At 42.3% G+C, this 20,661-nt stretch overlaps 4 non-coding genes across 4 annotated transcripts; all 4 read right to left on the bottom strand.

Annotated features, from left to right (window-relative positions):
* Positions 1 to 559: 559 nt before the first annotated feature.
* Positions 560 to 641, bottom strand: TRNAS-UGA (transfer RNA serine (anticodon UGA)). The gene has a single exon. It is a non-coding gene; the product is annotated as a tRNA-Ser (tRNA).
* Positions 642 to 3,997: 3,356 nt separating this feature from the next.
* TRNAS-UGA (transfer RNA serine (anticodon UGA)) lies at positions 3,998 to 4,079 on the bottom strand. Its single transcript has one exon. It is a non-coding gene; the product is annotated as a tRNA-Ser (tRNA).
* A 4,871-nt stretch (positions 4,080 to 8,950) lies between these two features.
* On the bottom strand, positions 8,951 to 9,032 carry TRNAS-UGA (transfer RNA serine (anticodon UGA)). Its single transcript has one exon. It is a non-coding gene; the product is annotated as a tRNA-Ser (tRNA).
* Positions 9,033 to 16,064: 7,032 nt separating this feature from the next.
* TRNAS-UGA (transfer RNA serine (anticodon UGA)) lies at positions 16,065 to 16,145 on the bottom strand. Its single transcript has one exon. It is a non-coding gene; the product is annotated as a tRNA-Ser (tRNA).
* Between the last annotated feature and the right edge of the window lie 4,516 nt (positions 16,146 to 20,661).

The following is a 20,661-nucleotide window of genomic DNA, read 5'->3' as shown; positions in this document are numbered from 1 at the left end:
GGAGAACAATATGAAAGTGGTGGGAGGTAACTGTCTTCTTAAATTGCAAGGGGTGAAGGGAGTTGTCTTATGTGTTCACAGTAGCTTCCTGTCAAGAAAGAAGGGGAACAAAAGCCACACAAAATGATGAAATGTTTAAGGACATGAAATCAGAAAACATGTTTCAATTTCAAACAATTAACATTTGGAAAAGCTTATTTTTCACTAGGACGACCAATTTTGCAAAAATCTTGTTCTATAGGCTTTCTAAAGGTGCTGTGGTCATACGACAAGGGTTGTCTTAAAATCAACTCCGAATCTGTCTTATAATCACATTACTGTATCCTTTGCCTGGTAATGGGGTAGAAATTAAAAAAGACCCCTAAAGCTATAAACAGGCAGGCATTTAAAACGTATAATTCGGAAGGCGCTACATATTTTGCAAGTCAAAAGCTACTTCATAGCTTTTTGCAAAAGGGATTGTACTTTCTCATCTCTGGAAACTTGCACGCTGGACAGAGGGGTTCAAAGAGAAAGATTTAGTCTAGCAATGCTATGCTCTAAGGACAGAAAACTTAGACGTAGTCGGCAGGATTTGAACCTGCGCGGGGAAACCCCAATGGATTTCAAGTCCATCGCCCTAACCACTCGGCCACGACTACTACATGCAGGAAGCCAGATGCATGGGTTTCATTCCCTTTTCTACACAGCTTAACATTCTAGATCAGGGTTGATTGTTCCCCAAGCACTCTGTTTGAATGGGAGTCTTCTGGCTGCACTAAGAAGTAAACTGATGGTTTCTTTGGGAAAACCATAGACCTGAAGAAGAGTGTCCCTTTTGAACCTTTTATCAGCATTTTTGGGGTCATGAAAAAAAGGTCTTAATTTTTAACTCAATCTCTGCCCCAAAAGTCATGAAAACAATCTTTGGCTGAAGGAATTTCTTAAAGGTTCCACCGAGATTTGAACTCGGATCGCTGGATTCAAAGTCCAGAGTGCTAACCGTTTCACCATGGATCCTTACAGTCTGTGGGCACGGGGAGGCTTTAGTTCCATGACAAGCCTTGGCAACGCGATGACCTTGATCAAATTGCGTATGATGTTGGAAACAGGGTCAGTACTGCTGTCCAAAACAACAGAGATCACACGATGGTAGCTTATATGGGTTTCCTGCCGGGAAGGAAAAAAATCATAGCGTCCAAATCATAGGCTTTGCAATGTAACCGCTTTTCTAATATAATGTTATCAAAAATGTCAACATTTGACATGACTCTTCTTTAGTATGTCCATTTTTCACAGGACATGTTCATCCCAGCCCTTCTGTGTCATTGGACAATCAACTTCTAGATCTTTCAAACTGCTCCTGAGTTACCTCTCAATATTTCACTAAACTTTTAGAATACCACCCCCAGCTTTTGGAACCTTAAACCTCTGAGATGGCAGGCAAAAGCATAGTTGCCAGAAAAGTTTATGGCCCAGTTGGAGAACAATATGAAAGTGGTGGGAGGTAACTGTCTTCTTAAATTGAAATAGTAGAAAAAAGCGGCACTCACCCGTAAACAGTTGTCTTCTTTATTTCATATAGAATAAAAGTACATCCGGCTAATGTGCCAACATGGGGTAGAGAGGGGAGCAGGGGTACAAACACAGGCGACAGCCGTTTCGCGCCGTCTGGCGCTTTCTCTAGACGGTACTGCCATGGGTACCCCCATGGCATGTACATACGCGAACATATTCCTAGCCGTATTTGAGGACAAGTATATTTTTACAGAAAGGAATCGGTTTGCAAAGCACATACATTCTTTTTTGAGGTATGTGGATGACATTTTTGTCATTTGGTCAGGTACCACAGAACAATTCCAAGATTTTATGTCCTACATAAATACCAACTCTATGAATATGTTCTTTACATCTAACATTTCAGAAACACAATGTGAATTTCTTGATGTATTGGTACAAGTAGAGAATTCGTCCCTCATTACCTCTGTCTATAGAAAAAGTACAGCGACCAATAGTTTGTTGCATTTTAATAGCTATCACCCAGCACATACGAAGTTAGCAGTACCATATGGCCAATTTATCCGTCTGAAGCGAGTTAACAGTGAAGAGGAGGTATTTAATAGACAGGCTAAGGAATTAAAACAAAGATTATTAAAAAGAGGCTATCCCCCTCAGCTTATTGATAAAGCCTATCAAAAAGCCGCTGCACAAAAGAGAAGTGATCTTCTCCGTCCCGGACTAAAGGGTAGGAGAGATCAGAAAAGGGAAAAACGATTTACCTTTACTTTTGACTATAGCCCGATGGCTCAGAAAATTAAGAATGTGATGTACAAGAATTGGTATATGTTGGCAGAGGACCCCCTCCTTAAAGATTTAACTATCGCTCCACCTTTGGTTTCCTTTAGAAGAAGTAGAAGTGTGAAAGACCACATAGTACGTAGTCGTCTGCCTGCATTGAAGAATAACTGGCTTAATAGAATGGTTCCTGTAGGAAACTTCTGCTGTGGGCACTGTAAATACTGTCAGCAAAATTTTAAAACTAAATTCTTATGCTTGGGAGGGGTTACTGTCCCGATACGCCAATTCTTCTCATGTAAGTCTCAATTCATTGTTTATGCTATCCTCTGCCCGTGCGGCCACTTTTATATAGGGAAGACGATTAGGCCCTTATACGTGAGATTTAGTGAACACTGTTACTCGATAAAAAGTGGAAAAGGTGCACCAAGGTTAATTGAGCATGTTAGCAAATGCCACGGGGGAGATACGCGAGTTCTCCGTTTCGGGGGCATTGAACATGTCCCAATTCCCCCTAATGGCGGTGATCGCCATAGGATGCTTCTAAGAAAAGAAGCGCGTTGGATCATTAGGACCAACGCGATGGGCCCGTTAGGGCTCAATGATAAGAACGATATGGGGGTGTTTCTCTAGAGTTTGAGGAGTAGTTATTACCTGGTTCTAATTGGTTCGCTTTTCTTCCTCCATCTTCAATTTTTCAAAGAAGGGTTAATGTAGCCTTTACTCTAGCTTTGCTTGCACATCTTTGTATTTTTTGCTGTACATAAAAAAGTTAGCATTTGACGTGAGCCGTAAGGAGCAGTCCTTCCGTTTTTAATTGTTTTTATATTTGCACGTGTGTAAATTTTCACTTTTGTATGTTTCGCTTTGACGACGGAGTAAAAAAAAAAGGGAGGCTAGAGAAAGCGCCAGACGGCGCGAAACGGCTGTCGCCTGTGTTTGTACCCCTGCTCCCCTCTCTACCCCATGTTGGCACATTAGCCGGATGTACTTTTATTCTATATGAAATAAAGAAGACAACTGTTTACGGGTGAGTGCCGCTTTTTTCTACTATTTCTATTTTGCTGCTACAGTCTTTGCCTTTGGACGCTGAGCACCACCCGTTTTTGTCTCAGATTAAGTCATCTCCGATCTAACGATTGCTCCAGGAGGAACCTAAAGACAGTGCCCCTTTTTGTTCACGTCTCTGTCTCGATGTCTTCTTAAATTGCAAGGGGTGAAGGGAATTGTCTTATGTGTTCACAGTAGCTTCCTGTCAAGAAAGAAGGGGAACAAAAGCCACACAAAATGATGAAATGTTTAAGGACATGAAATCAGAAAACATGTTTCAATTTCAAATAATTAACATTTGGAAAAGCTTATTTTTCACTAGGACAACCAATTTTGTAAAAAATCTTGTTCTATAGGCTTTCTAAAGGTGCTGTGGTCATACGACAAGGGTTGTCTTAAAATCATCTCCGAATCTGTCTTATTATCACATTACTGTATCCTTTTCCTGGTAATGGGGTAGAAATTAAAAAGACCCCTAAAGCTATATACAGGCAGACATTTAAAGCTTATAATTCGGAAGGCGCTACACATTTTGCAAGTCAAAAGCTACTTCATAGCTTTTTGCAAAAGGGATTGTACTTTCTCATCTCTGGAAACTTGCACGCTGGACAGAGGGGTTCAAAGAGAAAGATTTAGTCTAGCAATGCTATGCTCTAAGGACAGAAAACTTAGACGTAGTCGGCAGGATTTGAACCTGCGCGGGGAGACCAAAATGGATTTCAAGTCCATCGCCCTAACCACTCGGCCACGACTACTACATGCAGGAAGCCAGATGCATGGGTTTCATTCCCTTTTCTACACAGCTTAACATTCTAGATCAGGGTTGATTGTTCCCCAAGCACTCTGTGTGAATGGGAGTTTTCTGGCTGCACTAAGAAGTAAACTGATGGTTTCATTGGGAAAACCATAGACGTGTAGAAGAGTGTCCCTTTTGAACCTTTTATCAGCATGTTTGGGGTCATGAAATAAAGGTCTTGACTTTTAACTCAATCTCTGCCCCAAAAGTCATGAAAACAATCTTTGGCTGAAGGAATTTCTTAAAAGGTCCACCGAGATTTGAACTCGGATCGCTGGATTTAAAGTCCAGAGTGCTAACCGTTACACCATGGAACCTTACAGTCTGTGGGCACGGGGAGGCATTAGTTCCATGACATGCCTTGGCAACGCGATGACCTTGATCAAATTGCGTATGATGTTGGAAACAGGGTGAGTACTGCTGTCCAAAACAACAGAGATCACACGATGGTAGCTTATATGGGTTTCCTGCCGGGAAGGAAAAAAATCGTAGCGTCCAAATCATAGGGTTTTGCAATGTAACCGCTTTTCTAATATAATGTTATCAAAAATGTCAACATTTTATAACATTTTTGAGGTTTTTAGGGACCTCTTGGATCTATTAGAGGAAAATGAAGACAACACAGGTAAGAAAAACAGATTCCCTAGGCGGACACCTTCACAAGCCACACCTTCATTCAATTTATGCCCAGCCATCAATATCTTTTTTCAGAGCACCTATGGGGACATTTTGGCGTTACCACTAGACAGATGCAAAAACAGCAATCTCACCCAACAAGAACAACAAGCGATAAAAACACTACAGAATAACCAGTCCTTCCTCATTAAAGAGGCGGACAAAGGAGGTAACATAGTCCTCTGGCCGGCACACATGTATTTGGCGGAGGCCAAAAGGCAGTTGGGCAATCAATGCTTCTATTCTGTTCTACCCTCAGACCCCACTGATATATTTAAAAGAAAACTGGATCGACTGATTGATGAGGCCCTTATGCAAAATATAATCTCTAAGCAGGAGGCAAAATATCTCACAGTGGACCATCCGGTTATACCAACTTTCTACCTTGTCCCTAAGGTACATAAATCTCTTGAGTCTCCACCTGGAAGACCAATAGTGGCAGGCATTGGTAGCATAAGTGAGAAGGCATGTACTTATTTGGACCATTTCTTGCAGCCTTTCGTACTCGAATTGGATTCGTACCTGCGTGACTCCATGCACCTTATGGAACGTCTAACCAACATACAGATTCCCACAGGTACGTTGATCGTAACAATGGATGTAGAGTCCCTCTACACCAACATCTCGCATGATGTTGGTGTGGGGGCAACTACTTACTTCTTGGACAAGCAGACCAATTCAGATAGGGGACATGACTCCTTTTTATTGGAGCTACTGGACTTTGTCCTCAAGCATAACTATTTTACTTTCGACAGGACATTTTACCGCCAGGTCTCGGGGACCGCGATGGGGGCGTGCTGTGCTCCTTCCTACGCCAACCTCTTTTTGGGGTGGTGGGAGGAGACCAGGGTGTTCCCATCGCGGTCCTTTCAGACCAAGGTACTATATTGGTACCGTTTTATTGACGACATTGTGTTGTTTTGGCAGGGTACACATCAAGAATGCCTGGAATTCGTGATGGAACTCAATGATAACCCGTACAATATCTACTTGGTCCCACAGATCTCAGAGACAACGGCTGACTTCCTGGATCTCAAACTGACAATCCAAGATTCGAGCATTACAACCACACTATTCAGGAAGAAAACAGCCACTAATAACCTATTGCACTTTACGAGTTTTCACCCAACACACCAAAAAAACGGCATCCCAGTGGGGCAATTTATGAGGATACGAAGGAATTGTAGCGACGACAAGGAATTTAAGAAAAATGCGCTAGAACTAACAACGAGACTAAAAGCAAGGGGCTACCCCAAGAAAGTAATTTCCAAAGCCTATATGCGAGCCAAAAATGCCCACAGAGAGGAGATTCTAAAACCAAGATATCGAGTACCGGAGAAGAAAACAAGACTCATCACCACATATAACAATCAGTGGCAGGACATATATCACATATTGGGCAAAAATTGGAATATACTCTTGACTGAACCCAAATTGGAGTCCTACATCGATGTGAGCCCAACAATAACATCAAGGAGGGCACGTAACCTCAAAGATATCCTAGTGAAAAGCCATTACACCCGCCGGGGAGAATCAACAGGTGGAAAGAAATTAATAGGCTCATACGCATGTGGAAACTGCAATATATGTCAATATATGCTACCATCTAACGATTTTACAGATCCCATAGACGGTAAGAGACATCATCTCAAACATTACATTAATTGCCGTACAAAGAACGTGATCTATGCAATCACATGCTCTTGCCCCAAGGTTTACATAGGGCAGACATCACAGGAGCTGCGCAAAAGGATCCAGAAACATCTTTCCACAATCTCCACAGCAAGACGGGACATCAGCAAAGACAGAAGCTTGACCTCAATTGCCTCACATTTTCATCACTTCCATGGAGGTAAGTGTGGAGGAATTAAAATCACGGGCCTGGAAAAAGTTTTTTCAAATATAAGAGGAGGCAGTGTAGTACCACAATTACTACAAAAAGAGACCAAGTGGATCTTTCTAACTCAAGCCATGACTCCCAGGGGACTAAACGAGGAATTCCTCTTCACTGGTTTCTACAAAAAATAGTAACTATGGGAATCAAAAAATTGTATCATGTTTAATTAAAACAATTTCACACACTCACTAATTATATGACTGTGAACATATATGGAAAGCATTGAATTTTCAATGCAACTATATGCTAACACTCATACATACACTTACACTGATAAATACACTCAAGTCACTGTGTGGTTTTTTCTTTTTCATGAAGGTCTTATGTATTTATTATTATTTTTGTTTTTTCCTTCTCTTCCCCTCTTTTCCCTTATTCACTATAGGTGGTCCCCTTCGACACCATGAAGTTTATGCACAATGCACATCATGTTCACAAACAACTTCATACATTGTCAACTCCAGAGAATGGTCCTGAAAAATAAAAGACAAAAGAAAGGAAAGAAAACAACTGGAGCCACAGATACAAATTCACTAATGTATTTTTTCTTTGCACAGGTCACTTTAACTTGCACATGATTCCCATCATAGATGAATTATTATAACATTGACATCAATTTGAGTACTGATCCTGTTTATGTCCTTATATGTGTCTTAACTATATGTATCCCCATCAATTCTTTTTACACCACATGACTGTTCCCCCTTCTATATATACCAAGATACGTATCTATACCCCTACCTGTGATGTAGCGATCGCGGCACTACTCTCGCGATCGTCGCTCGGCCCGCGCGTGCGCAGTCCCCCGTACTGGAGGAGGAGGAGCGGGGTGACTGCGCATGCGCGTGGTTCGAGTGACGACGCGGGAGGTTCGCGGTCGCCGCAATCACAGGCGGAAGCCAGGTAAGAAGGGCCGCAATTGGCGGACAACTTAATTAGGGTTTTATATAAATACCCCTGACACCCCAGTGTTTAATCACCCCTGAGGAAGCCACACGCTATGGCGATACGCGTGGGGCTCGCAACCACGTACCCCCTGAATGCAGTCCCAATTGGGTAATATCTGGCTCTGATGTTAGCATAATATGGCTTCTGTATTGATTGGCTATCTGTGCCTCTAACCTAGATTGTAATTTGTGTACTTACCTGCTTTCTCTCAGCCATGCTTACATTTGAACGTTTATGATTTGCATAGTCTGCATTGTTATACCCAGGGGGGTAATGTGGAGGGTTTTTCTTGGTTGCATCATAACCATTCCTTCTGTAGGCATGAACCTTGTCATGCTGTTTTAAATGTTTTAATGGTGTCTTTAATAAACTTTGTACTTATTGCTTGAACCAATTTGAATTCTTTTGAGGATCTTTCATACACACCACACTGGTTTGCTTTTGATATTGTTGTCGTTTTGGTGTGGATCCTCTTATATATGTTACTACCGGAATATCCTGCCACCTCCTTTCTATATCAAATGTCAACATTTGACATGACTCTTCTTTAGTATGTCCATTTTTCACAGGACATGTTCATCCAAGCCCTTCTGTGTCATTGGACAATCAACTTCTAGATCTTTCAAACTGCTCCTGAGTTACCTCTCAATATTTCACTAAACTTTTAGAATACCACCCCCAGCTTTTGGAACCTTAAACCTCTGAGATGGCAGGCTAAAGCATAGTTGCCAGAAAAGTTTATGGCCCAGTTGGAGAACAATATGAAAGTGGTGGGAGGTAACTGTCTTCTTAAATTGCAAGGGGTGAAGGGAATTGTCTTATGTGTTCACAGTAGCTTCCTGTCAAGAAAGAAGGGTAACAAAAGCCACACACAATGATGACATGTTTAAGGACATGAAATCAGAAAATATGTTTCAATTTCAAATAATTAACATTTGGAAAAGCTTATTTTTCACTAGGAGGACCAATTTTGTAAAAATCTTGTTCTATAGGCTTTCTTAAGGTGCTGTGGTCATACGACAAGGGTTGTCTTAAAATCATCTCCGAATCTGTCTTATAATCACATTACTGTATTCTTTGCCTGGTAATGGGGTAGAAATTAAAAAAGACCCCTAAAGCTATATACAGGCAGACATTTAAAGCTTATCATTCGGAAGGCGCTACACATTTTGCAAGTCAAAAGCTACTTCATAGCTTTTTGCAAAAGGGATTGTACTTTCTCATCTCTGGAAACTTGCACGCTGGACAGAGGGGTTCAAAGAGAAAGATTTAGTCTAGCAATGCTATGCTCTAAGGACAGAAAACTTAGATGTAGTCGGCAGGATTTGAACCTGCGCGGGGAGACCCCAATGGATTTCAAGTCCATCGCCTTAACCACTCGGCCATGACTACTACATGCAGGAAGCCAGATGCATGGGTTTCATTCCCTTTTCTACACAGCTTAACATTCTAGATCAGGGTTGATTGTTCCCCAAGCACTCTGTTTAAATGGGAGTCTTCTGGCTGCACTAAGAAGTAAACTGATGGTTTCATTGGGAAAACCATAGACGTGTAGAAGAGTGTCCCTTTTGAACCTTTTATCAGCATGTTTGGGGTCATGAAATAAAGGTCTTGATTTTTAACTCAATCTCTGCCCCAAAAGTCATGAAAACAATCTTTGGCTGAAGGAATTTCTTAAAGGTTCCACCGAGATGTGAACTTAGATCGCTGGATTCAAAGTCCAGAGTGCTAACCGTTACACCATGGAACCTTACAGTCTGTGGGTACGGGGAGGAATTAGTTCCATGACAAGCCTTGGCAACGCGATGACCTTGATCAAGTTGCGTATGATGTTGGAAACAGGGTCAGTACTGTTATCCAAAACAACAGAGATCACACGATGGTAGCTTATATGGGTTTCCTGCCGGGAAGGAAAAAAATCATAGCGTCCAAATCATAGGGTTTTGCAATGAGACCGCTTTTCTAATATAATGTTATGAAAAATGTCAACATTTGACATGACTCTTCTTTAGTATGTCCATTTTTCACAGGACATGTTCATCCCAGCCCTTCTGTGTCATTGGACAATCAACAATCGTCTTATGTGTTCACAGTAGCTTCCTGTCAAGAAAGAATGGGAACAAAAGCCACACAAAATGATGAAATGTTTAAGGACATGAAATCAGAAAACATGTTTCAATTTCAAATAATTAACATTTGGAAAAGCTTATTTTTCACTAGGACGACCAATTTTGTAAAAATCTTGTTCTATAGGCTTTCTAAAGGTGCTGTGGTCATACGACAAGGGTTGTCTTAAAATCATCTCCGAATCTGTCTTATAATCACATTACTGTATCCTTTGCCTGGTAATGGGGTAGAAATTAAAAAAGACCCCTAAAGCTATATACAGGCAGACATTTAAAGCTTATCATTCGGAAGGCGCTACACATTTTGCAAGTCAAAAGCTACTTCATAGCTTTTTGCAAAAGGGATTGTACTTTCTCATCTCTGGAAACTTGCACGCTGGACAGAGGGGTTCAAAGAGAAAGATTTAGGGGGGCGTGTCCTGCTGCGCATGGAGACGGACGTGTAAGCTCGCAGCTCCGGAGCCCGGCAGTTGTATAGCGGCACATCACGACCACAGAGCACTCCCAAGTACCCCAAAATGTTTCAGTTAACCTGCACAATACCCAGGAGACATGGCCAAGGGGAAACTTAAGAAGCGGAGCCCGCTAAAGCTTACCAAGTTCTTTCCCGCCACGGAGCAAAGCCAAGATGGCGCCGCACACTCAGAGCAAACAGAGCAGGAAGTTGGAGAAAGTGAAGAAGTAGCTGCCACACCAGCCTTATCCAAGAATGATCTATTGCTGGAGGAGCGCTTACTGTCGCTGGAGTCCTCGGGCAGCAGCCAAGCATCCTCCCCTGCCAATTGCAGGGGCCAAGAGTCGGCAATCGATGCGGTTATACCGGTGACACCTATACCGGCTCTAATAGATACCCCTCAGCGAGGATCCACTAGCAATGAACACAGAGCTAATACAGGTACGTGGGACATCGTATCTAACTCAGTACCTTCTACATCACTATATAACTGTGCAACGGACTCTGCTCCGATCACAATAGCAGCGATGAAACTTATGCTAGCTGAACTGCAATTGAATATCACTAAAGACCTCCAACAATCATTGCACGCTGTTAGAGCAGAATTATCCTCATTAGGGGAAAGAACATCTCATATAGAGAATAAAATGACTGAAATAACAACAGCCCACAATGACATGGCTGACGTCACTATCTCAATGGAGGAACAACTGCAATCAATGCAGGCCAAGTTGGCAGATATGGGGGATAGGTCACGTAGAAACAACCTCCGCTTCAGGGGAGTCCCTGAGTCAGTTAAACCTGATGACTTAACAGAGTACTTGACAGATTATTTCTCTTTGCTTCTGCCATAAGCATCACAAACTGACCTAATAATCGACAGAGCCCATAGACTGCCTAAGCCAAAGCACTTGGCGGGAGATGTCCCGCGGAATGTCATAGCGCGAATCCATTTTTATCATATCAAAGAAAAAATAGCAATGGCAGCTCGATCTCAACCCTCCTTATCGCCTCGTTTTAAGGACATTTCTGTTTATGCCGACCTATCTGCGGCTACATTGGCCAGACGCCGAGCCTTTCAACAAAGCACAGCTATTTTTAGGGCGCATGGCATTCAGTACCGTTGGGGTTTCCCGGTTAAGTTACTGATCAACAAGAATGGTACGAAATTGATGGCTAATTCTCCAGAAGAGGCTCTACATTTATGTAAGAAGGGGAATCTAACTGAGGAAGAAGTAGAGGCTCACCCTCCAAAACGCCCATCACCATCGCGTATCCAGGAAGAACGGAGCACAGTCGTCCACAGAAAGAAGAGGGCTACTTGAGTGGAAGAACTCTGCCTCATTTATTCCATTTGCAAAGGTCAAGTCTCGTTTTGCAGGTTGTATATGTGGTCTTATTAGTAATGTTAAAATGTCGACCGCTGTGGACACGTTTTATCCGGTCTTCAAGGATCTGGAACCCGAATGAACATTTGCACTTTTTCGTTCTGGTTTTTTATTGTTGACATGGTAAAGTACTTACCTAGTTTAGTTGTTATCCCTTTGGTTCATGGTCATCAAGGTATGCAAGTAATGAGAGATCCTAAGTGCTACTGTAGGAATAGGGATGCGAGTCTAGTCCGGGGGGCTCTGCATCTCCTGATAGTACCACTGCAACAGTGTAAGAATTTACTATATACTCAGAAAGATGGTACTTAAATTTTTGTCACTTAACGTGAAAGGTTTAAATTCCCCATACAAAAGATCCCTACTGTGGGAGACAGTAAAAAAGCACCATAACGATATATTGTGTCTCCAAGAGACGCATCTTAATCAGAACGATTGCTTTCGCCTTAAAAACAAGGACTTTCCCATCATACATCAGGCCCCAGCTGTAGGTAAAAAAGGAGGGGTAGCTATAGCCATTAGAGATTCTGTAGCATTCCAACTGCAAGAGTCTCTAAAGGATGAGTAAGGGCGGTTTGTAGCAATTATTTGTCTAATTAATAACCAACAATACACCATTGTGTCAGTCTATGGGCCTAATAAAAAGCAACACACATTCATTAAGAAGCTCCTAAATAAGGTTAATAGGGTTAAAAAAGGATATTTAATTATGGCTGGGGATTTTAACCAAACATTATGGCCATCAATGGATTCCACATCTGCCAGCAGAGTGCCAGAACCGACGCCATATGCTCAAACTATATGAATGAATGAACCCAGAATGAATTATATGATGTTTGGAGGACAAGAAATCCTACTGAAAGGGATTTCACCTTCTTTTCTAACTCACATAAAGTGTATACCAGAATAGACTATTTCTTATTAGACAAATGGGTTTTACCACTAGTAGATAAAACCTCTATAGGGGTTATATCCTGGTCTGATCACGCTCCTGTAGAATTAACTGTAAGAGAAGAATTCTCTACCCCAACCAATAGAGTGTGGCGCATCAATAATTATATACTCCATCACCCTAAGTATGGCGTAGCATCTAAGAAAGAGGTGGAAGAATATTTTAGAATAAATGATGATAGAGCAGTGGATGATCCCACCCTTTGGTGCGCGCACAAAGCTACTTTAAGGGGGCACTATATAAAACAAGCGTCCCACGCTAAGAAAATCCACACAGAAAAAGAGAATAGATTAATGTCGAAATTGGCAGAGCTACACAGACTTAATAAACAAAACTATACCCCAGACAGAGCAGCAGAAATTACCACAATTGGGAGCCAACTCAGAGAAATGAACGCTCATAAATATGAGTTTGCTCTGAGGAAACTTAAAATGTCATACTACTGGCTTGGGAATAGACCTGGCGCTCTGTTGGCAAGGTGTCTAAAAGCTAGAGCAGCTAAGTCCCGAATCCCTTTCATTTATAACAAACAAAAAGTCCGCATTATGGATCCTCAAGGTATCACAGATGTATTCGCAGAATACTATGGGGATCTGTATAATTTAACCACTGACTCACAAACGCCACAACCTGTGGAGAGCGATATCTGCAGGTTTTTGGAACAGCTAAATCTACCTAGCTTCTCAACAGACGTAGCCAATATGTTGGCATCCTCCTTTACAGCTGAAGAAGTGTTAAAAGCTATATCCTCACTTAAAAGCAACAAAGCTCCTGGGCCTGATGGCTTTTCTAATGAATATTATAAATATCACAAGGATAAACTAGCCCCATACTTAGTAAGGATTTTTAATAGCTTTATGAACCAAGGCATTATACCAAATGAAATGCTACAGGCGTTAGTAATAACCCTACCAAAACCAGGGAAACCCCCTGACTCTCCTGCTAACTTTCGACCCATTTCCCTATTAAACACTGACCTTAAGTTATATGCGACAGTAATAGCTGGAAGACTTGCGGACTTGCTCCCACGGGTTGTGGCGAAGGATCAAGTAGGCTTTATAAAAGGAAGACAGACTGTGGATGGCACAAGAAGACTTATTGACCTGATTTCACTTGTTGAGACCCGTCGGACGCCTTCTCTGCTCCTCGCGGTGGATGCGGAGAAGGCGTTCGACAGGGTACATTGGGGTTATTTGAGCCAGACACTTAATAAATTTGGAATAGTGGGTCCATTCCACAGAGCGATAATGGCTTTGTATTCCCAACCATCAGCCAGAGTGTATTCTTCGGGGATTCTGTCGCAGCCATTTGTGATCACTAATGGTACAAGGCAGGGGTGTCCCTTGTCCCCGATGATATTTGCCCTGGTAATGGAACCGTTTGCTCAAGCTATTAGACAGTCAGCGGGGATAAGGGGCATACAGGTGGGTGATAGGGATCACAAAATCGGCCTTTTCGCTGATGACGTAGTATTTTGCATTACTGACCCCGAACGGTCACTCAAAGGGGTTATGAACATAGTAACACAATTTAGCAAAATTAGCTATTATAAAATCAACCCAACTAAGTCGCTTATATTAGACATGGGAATTCCTCCTCCAGTGAAGGAAAACATTAAGAAGACCTACCCGTTTCAATGGGCAGCGGGGGAAGTCTCATATTTGGGTATTAAATTGACATATCCCATAATTAATATGTTCTCAGCCAATTATATTCCACTGATCCCTTCCCTAACAAAGGAACTTCATTAATTTTCTAATTTACCTATATCGTGGTTAGGGAGAGTCTCGACCATAAAGATGATGATACTTCCTAAAATACTTTATTGTTTTAGGAATGTGCCAATCTGTGTACCTAAACACTATCTTCGAAGACTCCAAGCGCTACTAACGTCATTTATGTGGAAAGGGCAAAAAGCTAGAATTAAAATGCCGATTTTATTCCCACCAATAGGTGAAGGAGGGTTGGGGTGCCCGAATGTGGAGAAATATTATGAAGCAGTAGTAGCAGATCAATTACAAGTGTGGTGGCATGGAGACTCTGATAAATTATGGGTAGATATAGAACAGAATATAGCAGGGGTATCGTCATTACACTCTCTTTTATGGGCGTCCAGATTTACATACAAGCTAACCTCGTGTGTAACCCCACCTATGGCTGCTACGCTTACAATCTGGAAACATGTATTGTTTAGACCCAATTTAGTTCCATTGAAACTAAGTGAAATGCCTATGTCAGTAATGGATGCAATAATCCCTAGCACCAATTATGCAAATTGGATTGTAAATGGGATAAGTGTGACCAAGCACTTATTTAGGGAAAATGTCTTAAAGTCCTTTAATGACTTGATAAAGGAGTTTAATTTACCCAAGGAGGACTTTTATAAGTACCTGCAGATACGCCACTTTTTACAAAACTATAAACCAACTGGCCAAAAGGAGGTCTCTAAATATGCTAAGCATTTCTTTTCTCCCAATAATTCTAAGGGAATCTCTAACGCATATTCTGCGTTCATAGCAGAAGGAAAATTAAACAAACTCCCATGTCAAACAAAGTGGGAAGAAGAATTAAATAGCACATTCTCTAGTGTTCAATGCAACATTGCAATGCAGACTAGCCATAAATCCTCGCATTGCATAAACCATTTAGAAGTTTCAAGGAAGCTGCTTTACAGATGTATTACACACCGTACAGACTGTCCAAAATTTTCCAATCCACGTCGGCTAAATGTTGGAGATGTAGTTCAGAGACTGGTTCTCTGTTACATATATGGTGGTCGTGTAAGGTACTGACTCCCTACTGGAAAGAGATTCTTCTTTTAATAGCAAAGGTCTTAAGGTACTTACCTCCATGGGGGGCCCATGTAGCGTTACTTTCCCTGGGACTAGAAGCACTACATAAACATGACAGAGCTATAGTATTTCAAATTCTTGCTGTAGCTAGAATAAGCTTAGCTAGAGTATGGAAATCAGAGGAAGTACCGGCTCTCCCAGCAATAATTAACGAGATCCAATATAACTGCATCTTAGAACAACTTATCTCTAAGAGAACAGGCTCACAAGAAGCCTTTGCCAAGAGATGGGATAAGTGGATTGACTATAAGGGGCTGACATAAGCATCTACAGATAATATCTACTAACTGTGTTAAATGTTATTTGTGTAAATTATGATAAGCTAACAGTATGCATCAACGGATTAAAGAATATTATGCATACTCTGACAAAATATCCATTATAACTTGATACCAGCGATGACTAAATTTAAAAGTTATGTTTATAGCCTCTCCTTTTATGTAACCTACCCAATGTTTACCCCTACCCTACCCCCTCCCTTAGCCTACCCTATATGTTGTAAGAATTCAGGATATGGTTTCTGTACAGGAACCATGCTCAGATGTATGTATTAACTATGCTTAAACTCAATAAAAAATTTGTTTTAAAAAAAAAAAAACAAAGAGACAGATTAAGTCTAGCAATGCTATGCTCTAAGGACAGAAAACTTAGACGTAGTCGGCAGGATTTGAACCTGCGCGGGGAGACCCCAATGGATTTCAAGTCCATCGCCTAACCACTTGGCCACGACTACTACATGCAGGAAGCCAGATGCATGGGTTTCATTCCCTTTTCTACACAGCTTAACATTCTAGATCACGGTTGATTGTTCCCCAAGCACTCTGTTTGAATGGGAGTCTTCTGGCTGCACTAAGAAGTAAACTGATGGTTTCATTGGGAAAACCATAGACGTGTAGAAGAGTGTCCCTTTTGAACCTTTTATTAGCATGTTTGGGGTCATGAAATAAAGATCTTGATTTTTAACTCAATCTCTGCCCCAAAAGTCATGAAAACAATCTTTGGCTGAAGGAATTTCTTAAAGGTTCCACCGATTCAAAGTCCAGAGTGCTAACCGTTACACCATGGAACCTTAGTCTGTGGGCACGGGGAGGCATTAGTTCCATGGACTTTTCAAAGGCATTTGACACCGTGCCACATAAAAGGTTGGTATATAAAATGAGACTGCTGGGAATAGGAGAAAATCTGTGTATTTGGGTAAGTAATTGGCTTAGTGATAGAAAACAGAGGGTGGTCATTAATGGCACATTCTCAGATTGGGTTGATGTTACCAGTGGAGTGCCACAGGGGTCAGTATTGGGGCCACTTCTTTTTAATATTTTTATTAATGACCTTGTAGTGGGTTTACACAGTCAAGTTTCAATATTTGCAGATGATACTAAGCTGTGTAAAGTAATAAATACTGAGGTCGATAGTTTAGCATTACAGAGGGATTTGTGGAAGCTTGAGGGATGGGCAGAGAAATGGTTGATGAGGTTTAATGTAGATAAATGTAAAGTTATGCACTTGGGCCATGGAAACAAAAAGTATAATTATGTTCTAAACGGTCAATTACTTAGTAAAACTGAAGCTGAAAAGGACTTGGGGGTATTGGTGGATGGTAAACTTAATTTTAGTGATCAGAGCCAGGCGGCTGCTGCTAAAGCAAATAAAATAATGGGATGTATCAAGAGAGGAATAGATTCTCATGATAAAGACATAGTTTTGCCCTTATACAAATCCCTGGTCAGACCACACATGGAATATTGTGTACAGTTTTGGGCACCAGTGTATAAAAAGGATATAGTAGAGCTGGAACGGGTGCAGAGGAGAGCAACCAGGATTATTAGGGGAATGGGGGAACTAGAATACACTGACAGATTAAAAAATTTGGGATTATTCAGTTTAGAAAAAAGACGACTGAGGGGAGACCTCATTACAATGTACAAATACCTGAACGGACAGTACAAGGATCTCTCCAAAGATCTTTTTATACCTCGGCCTGTGACCAGGACAAGGGGGCATCCTCTACGCTTAGAGGAGAGGCGATTTTACCATCAACATAGACAAAGGTTCTTTACTGTAAGAGCAGTGAGACTATGGAACTCTCTGCCGCAGGAGGTTGTTATGGCGGACTCTATGTACATGTTCAAGAGAGGCCTGGATACCTTTCTGGAGAGAAAAAATATCACGGGTTACGGGGATAAAACATTTATTTAATTCTTAAAGGTTGGACTTGATGGACTTGCGTCTCCTTCCAGCCTTATATACTATGATACTATGATACTATGATACAAGCCTTGGCAACGCGATGACCTTGATCAAGTTGCGTATGATGTTGGAAACAGGGTCAGTACTGCTGTCCAAAACAACAGAGATCACACGATGGTAGCTTATATGAGTTTCCTGCCGGGAAGGAAAAAAATCATAGTGTCCAAATCATAGGGTTTTGCAATGTAACCGCTTTTCTAATATAATTCTATCAAAAATGTCAACATTTGACATGACTCTTCTCTTTAGTATGTCCATTTTTCACAGGACATGTTCATCCCAGCCCTTCTGTGTCATTGGACAATCAACTTCTAGATCTTTCAAACTGCTCCTGAGTTACCTCTCAATATTTCACTAAACTTTTAGAATACCACCCCCAGCTTTTGGAACATTAAACCTCTGAGATGGCAGGCAAAAACATAGTTGCCAGAAAAGTTTATGGCCCAGTTGGAGAACAATATGAAAGTGGTGGGAGGTAACTGTCTTCTTAAATTGCAAGGGGTGAAGGGAATTGTCTTATGTGTTCACTAGAGATGAGCGAGCACTAAAATGCTCGGGTACTCGTTATTCGAGACGAACTTTTCCCGATGCTCAAGTGCTCGTCTCGAATAACGAGCCCCATTGAAGTCAATGGGAGACTCGAGCAGTTTTCAAGGGGACCAAGGCTCTGCACAGGGAAGCTTGGCCAAACACCTGGGAACCTCAGAAAAGGATGGAAACACCACGGAAATGGACAGGAAACAGCAGGGGCAGCATGCATGGATGCCTCTGAGGCTGCTTAATCGCACCATTATGCCAAAATTATGGGCAACAGCATGGCCATGACAGAGTGACCGAATGAGGCTAGATAGCATCTAAAACATGCAATAATTGACCCTGACACTATAGGGGACGGCATGCAGAGGCAGCGGCAGCAGCGGCAGGCTAGAGAGTGTCACGGCGACATACCCTAAATGGACTCAGGCTTCACCAAAGGAGGTGAGCAAGAAGCGCTGAAATGATTTCCTATGTGAACAAAAGGTTGACGGTATATTTAGTCGATAACACAGCATGGTGGCGACATAGTGACCAAGTTCCATAACGTATCTGGTGAAACACCCGAAAAATGAGCCTGACACAGCTCTTTTGATAAGGGGACGACATGTGGAGGCAGCCATGGAGACGACTTCCATGATTAAGAGCGACAGTATGGGGCATTCATATTGCGCTGCTATGTTTGCAACTTCAGGTCTCCAGCATGGCGGCGACAGATGGGCCGAGTTCCACTATGTATCTGGTGAAACACCTGAAAATTCTGCCTGACACAGCTCATTTGATAAGGGGATGATGTGCTGCATATCCTCTCGTGCTCCAGCGTCTGGGGTATAGAGAGTTGAAATGAGACATTGGTGGACGCTGTGGAGGATCGTGGAGGCAAAATGGACAGGAAACAGCAGGGGTAGCATGCATGGATGCCTCTGAGGCTGCCTAATCTTGGGATGGAGCTGGCGGTCCACTGCCAGGCTAGCTTTCGCCTGTCCAAGCCCCTGTCTCTCGGCTCCTCCCCACCCAAAATGGGCCTGGGGGCCAGAAGCGTTTACTTTGAAAAAATTATAATTTTCAAAGCAGGCCGGGTCGTTTGAATATTTCACCTAGGAATAATAGAATAGCATAGTGGTTCTATTTTTAATAGTTTTTACGGAAATGGTTCCATGATTAAGAGCGACAGTATGGAGCATCCATATTGCGCTGCTATGATTGCAACTTCAGGTCTCCAGCATGGCGGCGACAGATGGGCCGAGTTCCACTATGTATCTGGGGAAACACCTGAAAATTCTGCCTGACACAGCTCGTTTGATAAGGAGACGATGTATGGAGGCAGTGAACTAGTAGTAGATTAAAGGTGCTGCAGTTAAAACTATGTTAGTTGGATCTTGAGATGGAGCTGGCGCTCCGCTGCCAGGCAAGCTTTCGCCAATCCAAGCCCCTGTCTCTAGGCTACTCCCCAAACAGCACTTCTAAGAACCTTTTGTATAAGATCAAGTGTAGTAGCGTTCTTATAAGTTTAGGATATGGCGGGTGAGGGGAATGTAAACAGATGCACAAGAAGCGCTGAAATAATATCGGTAAATGATAAAAGTTTGCCAGTATATTTTGTGGATTACACAGCAGGGTGGCGACAAAGTTAACAAGTTTGATGTGGAATCCATGAAAACAACCCAAAATTCTGCCTGACACAGTTCGTTTGATAAGGAGACCATGTATGGAGGTAGCTATATGGACGACTTTTGGAGGCAGCTATGACGATGACGTGTGGAGGTAGCAATGGAGACAACGTGTGGAGCCAGCTAAAAAGACGACATGTGGAGGCTGCTATGGAGACAATTTAATTTGGATAGTGCCTGTATGTGGCAGTCCAAAAAAGTTTTCAAACCAGAGGAGCAGGTAGGTGGTCCTCCAGAAAAATTAAATAAATTGAGTACTATAGCAAGAGCCAGTTGGCCCTGGCAAAAAATAGCCAGTTTCCTATGCTTTAGTGTACAAAGAGGAGGAGAAGGAGGACAATGAGGAGGAGGAGTGCATACATTATTCAGGTTGAGCTTCTTTCACCTGGTGGAGAATGAAAGTCCGGAGAAATCCAGGCTTTATTCATCTTGATAAGCGTCAGCCTGTCAGCGCTGTCAGTCGACAGGCGTGTACGCTTATCGGTGTTGATGCCACCAGCTGCACTGAAACCCCCTCGGACAACACGCTAGCGGCAGGGCAGGCAAGAACCTCCAAGGCGTACAGCGCCAGTTCGTGCCACATGTCCAGCTTTGAAACCCAGTAGTTGTAGGGAGCTGTGTGATCATTTAGGACGATGGTATGGTCAGCTACGTACTCCCTCACCATCTTTCTGTAAAGATCAGCCCTACTCTGTCGAGACTGGGGACAGGTGACAGTGTCTTGCTGGGGTGACATAAAACTGGCAAAGGCCTTGTAAAGCGAACCCCTGCCAGTGCTGGAAAAGCTGCCTGCTCGCC

The sequence above is a fragment of the Engystomops pustulosus genome, chromosome 7 (genome assembly GCF_040894005.1).
Source record: "Engystomops pustulosus chromosome 7, aEngPut4.maternal, whole genome shotgun sequence".
In the NCBI taxonomy this organism is placed as follows: Eukaryota; Metazoa; Chordata; class Amphibia; order Anura; family Leptodactylidae; genus Engystomops; species Engystomops pustulosus.
Note: the sequence above shows the minus strand (reverse complement) of the source record. Positions and strands in the feature narration are given on the sequence as shown.